This window comes from Ciconia boyciana, chromosome 14 (genome assembly GCF_034638445.1).
Source record: "Ciconia boyciana chromosome 14, ASM3463844v1, whole genome shotgun sequence".
NCBI classification, from domain to species: Eukaryota; Metazoa; Chordata; class Aves; order Ciconiiformes; family Ciconiidae; genus Ciconia; species Ciconia boyciana.
In genome coordinates, this window is record NC_132947.1 from 10,582,422 (window position 1) to 10,599,305 (window position 16,884).

The following is a 16,884-nucleotide window of genomic DNA, read 5'->3' on the forward strand; positions in this document are numbered from 1 at the left end:
TTCCCAGAGGCTAAGAAATGTACCCTATCTTTGAAAGTGTCTATCTGGAGTAACGCATTGTACCATTTTATAACAGCATTGGTAGGGAATACAGGTGGTTGACTTTATTTCCAGAAATTGTATTTTTTTTAATAGTAAAAGAAAAGGACCTATGATTAATTTAATTACTCGGACTATCCAGCTACAGATAACATACATGTCACTGAGAAAAGATAACCTCGAAATTTGCATAATAATATATCTCAAATCCTGCAAGTCCTGCAAATCATATCTGGTCCATACTCTGGTTTTAAACGTATAATTTAATGGCACTGCTCTGGTGAGAAATAAGAATCTGACAGTTTCAAAAAATGACAAAAATTCATTTAGAACCTGTGTTAATACATGCAACAAATGTACATGTTTTTTCTTTCCACAGCATGCATCTCAAGACTCTTTTGTTAACTTCAAGTTTTTGAAAGTTGAGAAGAATTTGCATCATTTTCTTGACACATCTTCATAAAAATATTACCCTGGCACCTGTTGTAATGAAGTTAGCTGCTCATTCCCTAGATTTTCTGTGGAGAACCACGTGAAAATGTAGGGACTTGATTAAAAGGCATAATCAGGGATGTCTGTAACAAGGAAAGTATTAATATAAAAGGGGAAGTAAAACAGGAACTATGGCTCTGTTTTTGGGAAAGTTTACTGTGCACTACAAACATCTGAACTACTATCACCTGGCATGGAAACAGGGACCCAAAATAAGGGACCCCACACATAGGCTGTCCTCATGTTTGTGGAAAAACCTTGAAATTAGGAATGCACAAGGCTAAAACTCAAAACCATTAAATAGTGAAAGAGACTTTTGACTCTTTTGGAACAGCTTCTCCACAGGAGATGTCTAAGAAGTCTAAACACAGACAGATTTTAGCCCTGGTTTATGCCCATTGAAGAAGGATGAGGCACATTTCTCCGTGCAGTACCACTGTCGGCCTCCTGACACCTCATGTGGAGAACTCCGATTATTAAGTGGGAAGTACAGAAGTTTTATCAGGTCACGACTTTATCCCCACCAACCTGAGGAGGATTAGACCCCTCATGCACTTCTTTTTCCCTAATTGACACCCACCTCCCCCCGCCTCGCTGCCCCACCTGGCACTCCTAATGGGGGGCTGCCTGGGGCGGTGCCGCAGCGCTCTCAGGGCACCCCTCAGCCGTGCTCCTCTTCCCTCACCCCACAGCAGCGGCGGGGCTTGCGGGAAGGCGCTCACCCGGCAGGGAGGGAGTTGAGGGGTGCTGTGCGGGGACAGGGGCCGCGGGCGCGGGGAGGAGAGCGCTGAGGTGAGGGGCGCCAGCCCTGAAGGGGGCGGGGGAGGGGGGCGGCGATCCTGAGGTGGGTGGGGGAGGGGAGGCGGGTAACGGCCGCGGCCCCTGAGGGTGCGGAGGGCAAAGAGCTCTTCGGGGAGGGGGCCTAAAACTCTCTCCTGGCTCCCCACCTCCTCGGCGGGGTGCTTGGGCGGGAGCCCCCCGGCAAGGGAGGCGGCAGCGCTTGGAGGAGGCGCCTCGCAACAGATGGTTAAAGCCGGCTCCTCGCCGCGGCCCGCATTGGCCGGCGGCGCGAGCCGGGCGGGAGGAAGGGCGGGAAGGAGCCGGCCCCGCGCAGGGAGGACGACGGCAGCGGCCGGAGCTGCGCGGCCCCGCGGCGGGGAGCGGAGCGGAGCCCAGCATCCCCGTCCCAGTTTGCTCGTTTCCCGCACGGGTGCTGAGGCGACCGACTTCCCGGGGCGGAGGTCGCCTCTCACCCGTTGATCGCCGGCAGCTCCGGGCCACCTGTGAGTTTTCCGCCTGGCCGGTGCTGTAAGTAACGCCGCCTCCGTGCGCAGCCGGGCTGGGGCCGCCGGGAGGGTTCTGGCTGTGGGGGTGGGAGGCCCGGAGGGCTTGGCTTCCCCGGCTGCTGCGTGCGCTTGGGGTGGGCGAGCCGGAGCTGCCGGCTTCTCCTCCGGTTTAACCCGTACAGTAGGGAAACGGGGAAGGTGTAGGGGGAGATCCTCCCTCGGGCGGGAGGCTGAATCAATGTCGGGGAGATCTTTATCACCTGTCAGTGAGGAAACCCCCACTCCCATTCCCCCCCCCCACCTCCCCCGCACCCTTCTATTCCATCTTCGCCGGTGCAGAGTCGCTTGTGGTGAATAATTACCGGGTTTTCGTCCTCGGTGCTCTGTGGAGGGGGAGACTGTCAGATGGGGAGCTGAGATGCGGGGGAAGTGACTTGCCCAAGGTCACGCAGTGAGGCAGTGGCTGAGCTGGAAAATAACATGCGCTGTGCTAAAAACTTCTGGTTCCTAGTCCTGTGCTGGGCTGTTGAACAGCACTTGAAGGCTGCAGGGCTCCAGGCATAGACGTGGTAGAGTTGTAGGTAGGTCTCTAATTAGCTTTTTTGGTTGTTGTTGTTTTTCTCCTTTAACGTGTTACGTATGGATGTGAAACCGTGCAGAGGTGTCCATGTCATCTCCCTTGCTTTCTACAACCTACAAACATGTGAATGAATCCATATATGCTCTTGCTTTTCTGTGACTAATGTTAAGTTCAATAGATTAAAACCAGAAATGATTGGTGAAAATACGCTGTTTTTTCTTCACTTTTACCGTGGCAATAAGTAATGCCTTTGCTATTAATAGTGAATGTCTTCTTATGGCATCAGACAGTAGTTATGAAAAGCCCCTTAACTGGTTAGGTGTCATCTGAATTCCAAAATTAATCTGCAGTGCCATAACTTTTATGCTCAATGCCTGTGAGAGATGTAAAGCATGGTGGGCCATGAAGAGTTCTCCAAAAGATGGACCTGGAGTAATTGTTTTAGTGCTAGCTATATACATAACAATTCTCTCTCCTTCCCTCTCTCCTCTCCAAATATAATTTTAATGATTTTACATAAAGATATTCTTCGGTAGTTTGTCCCTGCTAATGTTCAGTATTTCTCTTGAGTTTCTCATTATGTGGAAGTAAAACTGACATGTGTAAGGATGTTGTTTTGATTAAACATATTATGAGAGTCCTCAGAGTCAATCCTCTTCATAGAATTTGATTTATCCTTGCATTTCATGACATGTCCTGCAGCAGTGAAACTTAAGTTTTAAGTGTGCTGTTCAAAAACTGAAATAACCCCCCTACCATCTTTCTCAATTTTACCTTAACTGTTCTGCTTGCTTTTGGGGGGGTGGGGAAATGGAATATGAGAGATGTTTAGGAAAATACTCAAAATATTAGTGTAAATAGGACAGCTTTATTTTTAATCTGCATTAGGGAGTTCAGGTGAACTCTGGACTCTCTTCAGCACAAATAATGAAATTCAAGGCAAAGTTCCTGGCATGGTGGGGTTTTCCTACTACAGATTTTTTGTGGTTTGAATGTGGAGGGTTTTGTGTATGTTTATTTTAATCTCATTAGGAAAATATAGTGTTATTCTCAAAGTATTTATTGGACTTACTTTTTTTTCCTGGACTTTGATATTTGAAAAAAAACCTTTTTGTTGTGCTTGTGTTTTGGCTACATAACACTTTTTTTTGCTGCTTTAGATTCCTTGCAAGGAGTCTTATTTCAGGGAATTTCTAGCTGAAAGTGTTTGCCCTTGCTGTATAAAACCATCTTGATTAGTCTGGTCTTTCAGTAGCAGATTCTCCAACATTTCTTCTAAATGAATTGGAAAATGTCTGTAGTTTTTCTACCTCAGTAGCTAATATTATTTCATTAAACAAAATGTTAAGTTGGAATAGATGATGCTTTGCTATGGCTCTGTATGTTTTGTTTCTAAGAAAATCTATGTATTCCACTGTTGTGACTTTCAAACATCTCTGTTATGAGGATCCCAGGTGAGAAGAATTATGGCTGCTCATCTACAAAAATAGAAATTCAAACGCACTTGGTGATAACAAATTTGCAAATATAACTGATTTAGGTATATGAATGAGTAAGACTCTTCTCTGTTGCGAATGAGAAAGAAGGTGATGCAATAAAGCAAATAGTTTTGCTGCGTAATAGTAGATGTGTATTTTTGAGATGCTAGATTTAATATCTAATATCTCAAAGAACTCCACAACTTGGAAAGGGTGTGAATTTATATTTTATTTTCCCTTCAAAATTGTTTTTAGAGGTAATTAATTTGAATTCTAGACAGGTCTAACTTCTTGCTCTGTAGATAGCATAGAATGATTAAAATATTTTCCAAATAATTGTACCCCCTCAGAGACAGACAATATTTTTTTCTCCTTTTTCCTCTCAACATCCTTTCCTTGGCCACCTGAAGATGTAGGCTCACTGTGAAGTTCAGAATAGAGTAAGAGTAAGATCAGGAACTGCTACAAACCTATCAGAGAATTTTTGTTAAAGATGTTGGTGAGATCATACTTCTATGAATAATGCTCCATGCCTTTTCCAGGTTCCATGAAGAGTAGATAAGATCTGCCTTTCAAATTGTCCCTTGCAGTATCCTTGACAGAACACATTCTCATTTTTATCAATATGCTGGGCCAATTTCTCAGGCTGGAGCGGACATTTTGGAGAATGAGATACAGGCCTACATTTCCAATATAAAAATGGATGTTCCAGTATGCTCATGTTTTTGAGAATATCTTAGGTTTGTTCCAGTACAAGCCATGATTTAATCTGAAACCTGAAAAGCTGTAATGAGCAGAGTTTGGTTTGTTTCGTTTTTTATTTTGCTTTGTTTCCCTCTCTCCCCATTAGTATAAGTCTCTAATAGACTTGGATTTTTGTTTAACTTTTGGAAATTGTCTGAATTTCTCAATATAGTTTGTTGCTGGTTAACTGCCTCTCCTCTGCCTGTCCCCACCACCCCACCCCTCACCCAAATGGTGCATGGGGAGAAATTCTGGAATGATAATGCAAGTTTGACAAGGGAGGATTTCAACTAATTAGTGGTTAGCCTCTGTAGGAGGAGACAAGATGTGTAATATTTCTGAATTCCATAAAAATGTTACTTCGGACTTGTCTCAATGCTAGATATAACTATGCCTTTCTACAAATACAGATGCTGCAAGTATAAAGGTCTTCAGCGAGAAGCAGCGTCTGAAGGAGTGTTGCTTCTGAGGCAGTAAGAATGTCTCAGTAAACAGAAATTTTTATCTTCCCTCTTGTAAGGAGTTGTACTTGAGTTCTAGTGTTCTTGTAATATGTGAAATGTATGCTTGTACTGTGCAGCTGCCCTAGGATCCCTCATGCACAGATTTATGTGACTTCGCATGTTAGTGTCTACTACAGTGGTCTGTATCACAGTGAAATGCAAAATTCTGTTTTCTGTATTAGCACAGTTGTGGATACACTTGGGTAAGGCCTTTTTTTTTATAGTGAATGCAATAGCTCAACAACTTAATCTAGACTCACCTCTGTGTCTGTGTTTGTGTATGTATGCATGTGTAAAAAATACAGCCATGTGTATCTGTGTTCTTATTTTCCAAATCCTGGTGAGTGAAATTTCCAATTAAAGTGTTTGAAATAGTGTCTGCTTTCTGCAGTTTGCCTGTGGTAGGAAATTTGTTTTGGTGCTCAGAATAGAATGATGCTAAAGAAAATTAACTAGTGTGAAAGATCCAACAACAGAATCTAGGAAACTTTGTTCAAGTGAAACTGTCTGTAAAGCTGAATGAGATTCATAAAGCAGGTATGACTTTATTTAGTTTTACAACACCCTATTTTATATGTGGAACCTTTATAACACAGATACAGTTCCTACATCAAATGTTTTTACTATCTGAACTTATGCACAAAGAACTGAAGTAGCTAAATGATGATTTGATGATGAAGAAATATATACAGTGGCGTATTGACATCTGTAACCTGGTATTGTTATAGCAGTGATTTTTTTTTTCCCCTTTGAACAACGTAGAAGTTTTTTATGTAGTTAATATCTGTAATGAGCTTATTCTAGGTTTTAGTTTGTTATTTTGTATTTCTGTCTTATTTGCTAGCATTGGTTCACCTTCCACAGTAAAATCAGGATAACAGCTCACAGTTCAATGAGTTTAAGCAGTTTGTGGTGAAATAAAAATTTTGATGTGTAATCACTAGCACTAATTAGCCATGTTTAATGGATTGTTGGAAGAGAGTGTCAAAATAAAACATATCTGTTAGGCTGCAGAGTTGTCTCTAATCTGCATGTAGTATTCTAAAATGAAGGTAATAACTTTGTGGTGATGGGGAAGCAACTGTAAATATCAATACCTCACAAGAAATAACATAAATACTGGATGAAGTCTCATTGCTCCAGAAAGACATGACCCATTTAGAAATAGACAGCACCATATTTCAAGTTCCTAAAAATAAAGCAATTGAATTGCCTGCCTTATTTGAAGATCTTGGACAGGCAGCAATCATTGTGAAAGGCTGAAATTACTGATTCCTGAGGTAGGAAGTACTGTAAACAATGGTTCTGCTGTGATCTGACAGTTCTGACCATCTCTGTGACTGAGTCATTGACTATGACTACCCAGTTTAATAGATGGATTCAGTGTATTTAAGAACTTGTGTTTTCTAGTAATATTTGGGAAAGGAAGATTGTGGATCTTAAAGATGCTGAAATGTGTCAGAAGCTGATGTTATTTACAATCTGGAAACCGAATAAGGAAAACTTCTTGTAGGTTTTTGTTATCTGCAAGTCTTGATCAATTGACCTGTTGTATAGATTTTCTTAGATCTGCTTATAGATTTAAAATTTTTCTTCTAGATTCTGTCTTCTATGTGGTTGAAGTGCTAACAATATAAAGTTGTTTATGCATCCTTCTTTGCAGTGTTATCCCTGCATGTTACCCCAGAGTTACTGCCATTCAGTGGAGGGGAAGAACACAGGCCAAAAAGACAGAAGTGTGTTTTAGGGTGTTAATATAAGAATCCTAAGCCAACGCATTCTACTTCTATGACTGTGAAAGGAGTAAGAGTACGTGGTCTTGGAAATTGCAGCTTTCTTCTAAGGAAGATTGAAGTACCGAAACCATAAAGCTCAGTGCACACCTAAGAACTAAAGTTCTGATCCTTCTCCCACACCAAGTACTTGGTAGGACTCTTAAAAAATGATGGATTTGACATCAGCTGATCTTCACAAAGCTTTATTGTTCAGTTTCCTTTCTTCCTTTTCCACTGCTCCCTTTTTGTCTTAGTTAAAAGTATTAACAAGTTTATGTTGCATTGTTATAATAGTGTTAATTTTCAACTGGGGTGTGAAGTTATCTTATGCCAAAACTAATAATGAAATGTATGGGTCTTCTCTTTTTTAAATATAATGAAAAGATCCTGTCTTTATAAATCTGAATTTATAAGTAGTGAACAAGGTAGTATTAAATGTCGATATCTGTCTTGTCCAGTAATTGCAAGAAAAATCTTTGTGTTCTTCTAGTAAGTCATATACCTGCAACCCCCAATGACTTTGTAGAGGACTGCTGTAAGGAGTATGAATGGTTATCTTTATTTTTCTCCTAGTAGTATTTAAATGGGCATTTCAGTACATGGTTGTGTATAGTATCCTCTTTCTTCTGTTTTCAGGTAATCTGGGGAATAAATCTCTTTAATCCTAAAATCACTTCTGATGAATCTAGTAACATCTAGTTTACACTACTGAACTTGATCCAGGAAATAATATTACTGTATTGGGGGAAAACTGCATATTGGTTTGTATATAGAAGTAAAACTTAAAAATGGATATACTTTGAAAACTTAGGGCTTTGTTCTTACTCCAACTAGTTGCTTTTGCCTAAATTATCTTAGGAACCTGAGGAAATATCTCTAGTACTTGAGAAAGTTGGGATTTTATGTATGTATGAAGCAAATAGAGAGCTTGTTAAGGTGCAGACTGTTTCTAGATTGTGCTGTGTCAGGAACATTATTCTTTCATTGTGTTGGGATTTGAAATCCTTTTAATACTATAGACTTCCAAATCTCACTGTGCCAGGCATGTGATATGTGCCTTGAGTGTCAGTTGTTGGGAATATGAGCATTTCTAGAGACTCATTACTTTGGGAGAGATAAAGGTCTCTCTGAGAAAGGTGCATGATAAGAAAGGACTAGTACAAAATTAGATGGGTTGCCTAATGGACTGTTGGCTTTCTTTGGCTCAGACCTCAGTTTAGTGTATTCTGAAGAAGCTGTTCAAGTTACTTTCTTGTGATATTGATGTGTTTGAATTAAGAGATTTCACTGTGGTTTGTATGTATTACAAAAAATAAAGCTATACCGGGTCTACTTAGGTGAGCAAAACAGGGCGAAATCTAATAAAATTGTGTCTGCACTGTTGAGATATTCATTCAGCTTGGCTGGGTAAGAGTTCAAACAGGTTTGATGGGGCAAGTTCTGAATGGTTGTCACTGCTTAGTAATGCCTTGGTTCCAGAGCATTTCTCTGTGATTTTTTTTGTGTGTGTGTCTTTGGTGTTTGTTGCTTTTTTCCCCCCCTAACTTTACTACACAGCGAGTTGAATTCATCACCAGTTTTCACCATCCCTGTGGTCTTGCAACCAATGTACAGCTTGTGCCTTTGGGTAGGGAAAGAACAAAAAGCCAGCTATGTTGCTGACTGTAATGTTTAGAATTATTAACTTGTTTTTTTTTAATCAAAATATGCTATATGTATCTGTTACTAATCAGGTTAAGGGAAAGATCTGTTATCGATAAATGCGTAATGATCATCCTGAAGTTACTAGCTCCTGTTGTTGCAAATGAATTGCTTTGCAATTCCCTTTTCCCACCCTTATTTTTGAGTACGTTCCACACACAATTGGGTTTGTGTGTTATTAATTCTGTTTAAAATAATTTACCTTTTAGTCTTCATCAAGTTTTGTTTCCCCTGTGTTCCAGTACCAGCAGCATTTGAAGGACTTTCTAAAGAATCTGGCTGCTTTATGTCATTCTTTCTTTGTCAGGGGAAGCGTGTGGAAGACTTCAGTGGCTTAGAGAAAAATTATATGGTTCTGCTCTTAGAAAGCTTTTTTCATAGATAACATGTGTGGAGACAAATTACTTTACAAAATCTAACTCAGTTGTGCGTAGAGAAGGGTAAAAAGGCACAGTTGCAATTGAAGACAACACTGCAATGTGCCTTCTGCCATTGAATTCATTTGGTAAATCTTTGGATCTTGCTGTACATCTAGAAATATCATGATGCAATGGTTTCTGTGATCCACTTGGATTCTTTTCTGACTGCTCCAAATCGTAGCACACTGATAAAAGTGGAGTCAGCTGTAAGAGTGTAGATAAGTGAGTTCCAATTAGTGCCTCTAAATCTCTATCAAATGATCTGTCTTTAGTCACACTTGTCTGGTAGTCTAACTACAGAATCAAAGCAATCTTTACAAATTTTATTGAATTTCCTGCATGTGATATTTGCATGGGTTATCTTCTTGGTGCTGTCTGCTGGAGAACAGACTTGCAACCAGTAGAGCTTAGTTATAATACAAGACCCTGTAGGTTGCGTAGCTGTTCACAGTGTGACATTAATGGTGTTAAATTAGCAACATCAGCGATATTAACTAGTTTCCTCATTCAGACTGTGACATTTGTTTGGTAAAAGGATCATTAGACATATGCAAACATCCTACGTGCAGTAAAAGGTCTTTGGGCCCTGACAAATGATAAATGAGAAAATTACAGGTTGTAGGAAAATGTAAATATCACATCTTTGGAAATCTGTCCTTTGGCAAGACAAAAATGTTCCCCTCTAAGCAATGAAGGATTCATTATATTCTTTTCACATCCGTAAAGAATGCTGGAGACTATTTTACATACTTAACGCATATCTTGATGTCTCTTCCTTTCTTTCAGTCACTGCTGTTGAACTGGGATTTGTCCTGGTTTTGTTAAGCAAGTACTCCAGCAGTGCACTGTAGAAAAGTGCTGTAGCCTCAATTAACTCCTTGTATAATCTTCTGGATAATTTTGAATGTTTTTTCTTATTAACAGCTTTAGGTCATTTTTGTAATCAACTGTTATGCAAGAGATTAAAGTAGGGGCTCACATAGCAAGTCCCATTCCATCAGATGACTACATGTAATACAAACTTGCATGTTAACTGATGAATGTATTTACCGTGGCTTTAGGGAAAGGATTAGTCTAGTTTCAGATGATCCTTGTTACTTTCTTACTCCTCCTGTCTGTAGCTGTATAAGGATTTGTAGTGTCAGGTTAGAATACTAACATCACCAGATTCAGAACATAAAAGCTTCAACAATATGATGCGTTTGCAGTAGCTTATTACCTAGTGCAATTCATGAGTAAATTTTCTAGCTTCTGCACCAATGATCTAAAGTATGACTGAGTACAGTACTTCAGCCACTGCTGTTTATCTCATTAAAGCTACAGCTGAAGTTGCTGTGCTATCAAAGAATAAAACTAAATTGTGAGTTTGTCCTGCTTTTATCTTGTAATATCACTGCAGTTTAAAAAGAACCAGACAGACTTGATAGTTATTGTCATTGTCAAAAAGACAAAAATAATTTTCAGAGACTTCAAAACTTTTTGCCTATCTTTGCAAGAATGGAAATGTTACAAGCAATTAAAATAACAAGTTCTATTAAATCTTAAAAACTTAAAGATGGCTGAAAGATTTGACTTTTGATTAGCTAGCAACATTATATTTCTTCCTTTCCTCTGGAAGCTAGATTTGGAAATAGCAACCCTATAAGATATTAAAGACCTATTAAAAAACAAAACAAAAAACCAAAACACAACAAAAACCCAGAATTCAATTTTTTTCAAAATTGGACTGATCAATTCCATTGACCAGAATGTCTGATACCTCTGTTTTTCAATGTGGATTCTTGCTAATTTTTCTAGGATATGATTCCCAAACCATTAAGACATGTAATTTGATGTATGCTGAGATAACTAATAGCCAAGCACAATCTGATATGTTCATGGTTATTTGGATGCATCTGAGATTTACCACAGTATACCAAACTTTGTAAGTCTGATTCAGAAACAAGTGTTTTAAGCAAGAAGGTGTTCTCCAGCACAGCAGAATCTTCAAAAAAGTGAAGACTTTGATTTTTAAACAAACACTTGCTGAACTGTGGAAAGGGAGAAGAGGGAATGGGAATAGAGCCTGAATTTGGCAAGTTTTGTGCAGGAAAGTGTCATATATGCCCCGTGATATTTTAGTACTAGGAGATGAACAGAGCACCTTGACATCACTAATGCCTTACAAGCTGAACCTGAAATGAAACACATCCCTCATTTAAGTCTTTGGCTATATTTCTAGAGATTGAGGAACTGGTTTTCATCCCATATTGTTGGGAGCTGTTAAATATGAGCATTTTTTTCTCTTAAGGATCTATCCTGAAAACATAACACAGGAACTCCCTAGGAGGAATCTAGAGGAAAGGAGTAAAATGATCTATGATCTAAAGTAATTATTACCCCAATAAGGGAAGACTGAATTTGTTGGTTTCCTTAATCTAGAGAATCTAACATTGCTACAAACAGGTCAGCTTTGTGCATATTGTGGATAAGACAAGGTAGAGCAAAATTGCAGCAGAGTGAGATTTTGGGAAAGCATGGGGCATTTTGATATAAAACTTTGGACAATTCAACTTGTTGAGAGAGATTGAAAGAAAACTCTATCCCAGTTGACAGATGGTGTTTTGTGATGGCTTTTTATTTTATAACTTCATGCATGGTGGCTTTTACTGGTTGTTTGTGGGGACTAGTTGTTGTTCCCTTTGATGCATAACTCTGCTTCTGTTGGACTCTCCAACACTTTCTAATGGAGGTGAAATCTTGAGCACTGGAGGGCAGGCAGAGGATTTGGATATTTATTTTAAAGGTAGATCACACTCATGCTTTTGCATAAACTGACTGCCAGATTTGAGACTGAGAGAATACTGCTTCCACATCAGTTGGCACAGACTGTGGACAAAAGGGTGACACTGTTACATGATGGAAATATGTAATATCCATGTTCCTGGAATTAGATGATAAGCCAAGCAGAATTCCTTCTTTCTTCAGGACCTAAGACTTTGAGAGAGCCTGTGATTTCTCTTCTGTCCTCTTCCAAGATAGTGTGCTGTGTTACTTGTTTCTAGTGATCTTGAGCAGCGAGTCCGTATTAATAGGCTTAGAGTAGTTCATAGCTTGCGGTATGAACATGCGCTATGTGTTTGTATTTGAGGGGTGAACTTGGTCTTCTACCACACCACATTTCAGAGGACAGGAATAGAGTATCCAGTAAAGTTGTGAAACCTTGTGAGAAGTTTAACAGGTTGGACAGACATCAGAGAGGGAGAAGAGCTCCATATACCTCCTTTCTCCCATGGAGCAAAGGCATAGGCTGGCTGAACTCCAGTGATCCCTTCTTTTTTGAATCAGCCCTCTGTGATCAGGTTGCACTTGATTGGATTGCTGAGGTGTAAATAAATAAGGCTTCCCCTGTTGTTATTTAGAAAGTGTAGTTACATGTTAGAATCCCATATCCCTCCACTAGTGTTCAGCAGGGTTGTAGTAGAGAATGCTATGTTTGAAAAGAAATCAATTCCAAGACTTTCTCCATTTATCAGTTACCTGCTTAATCAAATTCCTGTACAGAATTCTCTGAATAAATATTCTTTTGAGTCTTGTAATATATATTTTAAGTATTTCTGCTCTATATGTTAATGAAACTCCTTCAGTTATGAAAGACTGATTTTAGGTTTGTGTTTTTTACCAAATTCAGTTAGCCCTGATTTCTCATTCTTAGAGTGTCACCATGAGGATGAGTATGTTTATACTGTGGATTCTCTTTGACTGTATCTCTGATTGCATGTTCCTGATACAGAATGGAGACAATGCAGCTATGGTGGCAGACGGGTATGGTGGAACCACCTGAGATGAGATTCAATTTATTGGTTTTATAGCGCTTGCTTATTTTCAGACTGCTGATAATATCAAGGAAAGTCAGCTTAAAACTAGCTGAGGCCAAAATCAGTATAGTGACAGGAGTAGTAAGAACCCGAAAGTGATATTTGTGGGTAATTTGGTGATCAGGAGCATTGTGGTGTCTTAAATCTTAATTGTGAAGATGTCTTACAAAAGAGGCACTAGTACCATTCCTACTTTTCAGCATATATGAATACTCATCTTTATGCAGGATTTTAAGTTTTCTTCCTTTACTTTTCCCTGGTATGATATTAAGGAAAGAGAAACATACGTGTGTGTGCATGTGTGTGTGTAGAGGAAATCTGCTACAACCTAGAAAGAGAATAGTTGAAAGACGGATTTCCTGTCTTGGATAAAAAATAAACTCTTTACAGTACTTGCTTCTACTTGACTTTTTCTGTGTATGTGTATAAAATCTGTAAGTGGAAAACTTTCTACTATCAATTGCACTGCAAGGTAAGAATATCTTTTTTTTTCTTGTCAGAATCAACATTAAATCAGCTTGTCAGCCAGTAAAGTTTTAATGCTCAATAACTTTTCACCAGGCTAGAATTGTAAGTGTTTCTTTCATCATCTGTGTGCTGAATTTTGCTGTTCTCTTTGATCTCAGGGCAAAGGCTTAGGTACCAAAATTATCATGTTGATATCTTTACTTTCATTAGTCTTCCACATGTGCATTCATTGCATCTGCAATGAGGAGACAGCAATTGGAGCATTCAAGATGCTTATTTGGAGCTACTGATGCTTAGAAATGCCTGTCTCATAGGGCCCGGTCTTAAAACCCAGTGGGAGTTTTGTCTGCATGTGGAGTCTTAAGCGATCTTCATGTGACAGGGCTACTGAATGAGTTGTGAAAAGGCAAAAGGGATATCTAATTTGTTAGAACAAAAATCTATTGCAGTGGCTAGCTGGGATTTTCCATCATTTTGCCACAATCATGCTAGAGTTAGTTGTTTCTTTCGGCTGTGTACAGTGTTCTCTTTGGCTTTCACTTTTGTTTTCTCTAACCCACCACCCCATCCACCTTGGTCCTAACTCTAGATTGAAAGTGGATTATATGAAAGGATACAAAATGACAGTTTCTGTTTTGTGTCTGTGATCCTTCTTAAGTTATGGTATGCATTTATTTATTCAAATATTTTGAAGTATGTTTAACAAATACGTGCCCTGAAAGTCTTTAGCAATTCACTAGCCATGCCAGAATTTTTTCATATAAATACAATATTGTTGGGGAGTTCCAGAATTCACGGGGCTTTTTACATATAAAGGTCATTAAAAAACAAAACCAAAACAAACAAAAAAAAGCCCCACCAACCAAAAACCAAAAAAAAATCCAAAACAAAAAAACAACGAAACACTTCTTGACACGTATTTTTGACCCTTCCAGTAAGTAGCGGAAATATACACAGTCAGTAAAACATAGAAAACAGTTTAAAAACAGGATATAACATAGGAAGCAATAAGGTGGGTTTTTTAAGTTTATGGGGAGTGATGTATCATCAACATAAGGAAATATGCTGTAATGCTTGCTGAGCTTAACTGCTCATGAATTTACAACTTAGAAAACTTGGAACAACTGGCACTAGACAAGATAAATAGCAAGAAGGGGTAGATATAAATATTTAAGATTTATATTACTAAATAATTTAATATTTGTCATTGTCCAAAACCCATTCAAACATTAGCTAATCAACCTTCACTGCAACCCAATAAGCATTCCTAAGCCACATTTAACACATGATGATTCTTAAGCCAGAGAAGCTAAACTAAAAATTTTAAAATGTGGGTAGAGTTTCTGTTCCTTTTGTGACTGGCTCTAGATTTAGGATACTGAATCCTGCTGTATTCAGGGCAGGCACAAATGTGCATGAGACTTTCCAGAAATGGAACCTCAGGCACCCATACTCTGGCTTGGGTGATCTGGTGGTTAGGGTGCTTTTGCTCCTTGACTAAAGGAAACCATAAATGTTTTGGTTGTCCTTGGATGTTAGTGTCAGTCTTTGTCTACATTCTTTGAAAAGCAGACTACATTTAGGAAATCTAGAAGCTGTGGATTATTTTGTTTCTCAAAGCAAAAAGGAGTGAACAGTAGTTGAGCCAGTAATGTGCCCTTATGGTAAAAGCACCTAATGTTATCTTGGGCTGCATTAGGAGGAGTGTTGCCAGCAGGTCAAATAATCTGATCCTTCCCCTCTACTCAGCACTGCTAAGGCTGCACCTGCAGTATTGTGTCCATTTCTGTGCTTACCAGTACAAGAGAGAGATGGACCAACTGGAGAGAGTCCACTGAATGGCCACCAAGATGTTTAAGGCTGAGAGAGCTGGGACTGTTCAGCTTACAGAAGACAAGGATCTGGGGGGACCTCTTAAATTTAAATACCTGAAGGGAGGGTATAAAGAAGACAGAGCCAGGCTTTTCTTAGTGCTCTTTGGTGACAGACGAGGCAATGGGCACAGATGGAAACACGGGACGTGCTGTCTGAGCATAAGGAAACACTTCTTTATAGTGAGGGAGACTGAGTGCTGGACCAGGCTGCCCAGAGAGGTTGTGGAGTTTCCATTCTTGGAGATACTGAAATCTACCTGGGTGTGGTCCTGGGAAACTGGCTTGGGGTAGCCCTGCTTGAGCAGGGGGGTTGGACCAGATGACCTCTAGAGGTCCCTCCCAACCTCAACCATTCTGTGATTCTGTGACAAACTGCAGACTATTCTGTTGCTAGTCACTCTGCTGAGTTTAGCTAACTCCAGCATTTTATTTCTTTTGTGTTACAATTGTGTCTTATGTACTTGAATTTTGCTTAGAAGTTACTGCAACAGCCGGTCACTTAACTTGTAGAATCAGACTCTTTTGAAAACACTCAATTAGTAAAGTTGCTGTACAAAAGCAGACTTTGCAGAATGGGGAAGGGAGAGCTTCCAGTAGAGTTCTGAGAAGGTGCTCTTAGATGGTATCATAAAAGAAAACTGGAAACTCTGTACTCAGATTTTAGAAGTCGCAGGTGACTTGCTAAAGGACCATGAGGTTGATGCTCTCTTCTGACTATTCTTTGTCTTTTTATATTAGGTTACTGCTTACCTGGCATATGTTCCCAGACTGAGAATGGCATGGCGTGGAGGACACTGCAGTAAAAGTGTTTAATCCCCCTTTCTTTGGTATGTTTTCACTCTTCATAACAAAATGCATTGTAGTTATAATGCGAGTTATTGCAGACTTATCTGCAAAATAATGATGGGATGCAAGAATATGGGGCTGACTTCATTAAAAACCATTATAATAAAAATGCAAAAAAAAAATCAACTGTTGCATTGCTATCGCTTGATAGCTTATTTAAAATAATTTTGAAGAGGTGATGTGTAAAGCTTTTGCATTCATTGAATAATTATGATTAGATGTTAAGGTAAGTAATGCAGTGCTATAAGTCCAATGCTCTACCACTGAAAGTGTTTTACCTCATGAGTTTACCGGTAGGAAAACTTTCTGGTTCTTCTCAAGGCTTTAAAACTTGCATTTCTGCTATGGTTCTGAGGAACTATAGGGGGACTGAGTTCCAGGTAGCTTCTGAAATTCTCATACCCATTGCACTGATTTAAATATATGTGCATTGTTAATGAGGAAGTATGCGTACATGGTGCATCTCAGGAAGAGTGCAGCTGTGGAGATTGTCTTAAAATCAGTCATCTTTCAGTGTGGTCTAGTCTTATAGAGGCTCTAGTGAGTTTCAGCTGGCTGCTTTTATGGATGCAGAACTGTTGCCAGGAAGATTCCAGTTCAGCTGGGTACAAATCTTACAACATAAAAGACTCTAACCTACATAGGATGAAATGGGGCTTAAATACACTGGCACCTGAAGGGTAAGCATGAGCACCCTCTTTGTAAGGAGTTCTTTGATTCTGTTTTCAGTCAAATATCAGGTAGTTTAGCATTGTTCACTTTCCAAAAACCCCTTGCCACAGGTGAAGCCAACACTACCAAAGGCAAAGAAAGGAATATCTA

General features: G+C 39.4%; 1 protein-coding gene across 3 annotated transcripts in view; it reads left to right on the forward strand.

Moving 5' to 3' along the window:
- The first annotated feature begins 1,479 nt into the window (after nt 1–1,479).
- The window catches only part of SULF2 (sulfatase 2), a 167,197-nt gene continuing 151,792 nt past the window's right edge, over nt 1,480–16,884 (forward strand). For 2 of the 3 annotated variants that reach the window (XM_072879386.1, XM_072879388.1), the window contains exons 1-2: nt 1,480–1,839; nt 15,955–16,043. The gene's annotated coding sequence lies outside the window, so the exon portion shown is untranslated. The remainder of the gene's footprint in view (nt 1,840–15,954; nt 16,044–16,884) is intronic. The other variant, XM_072879387.1, reaches the window with a different exon arrangement.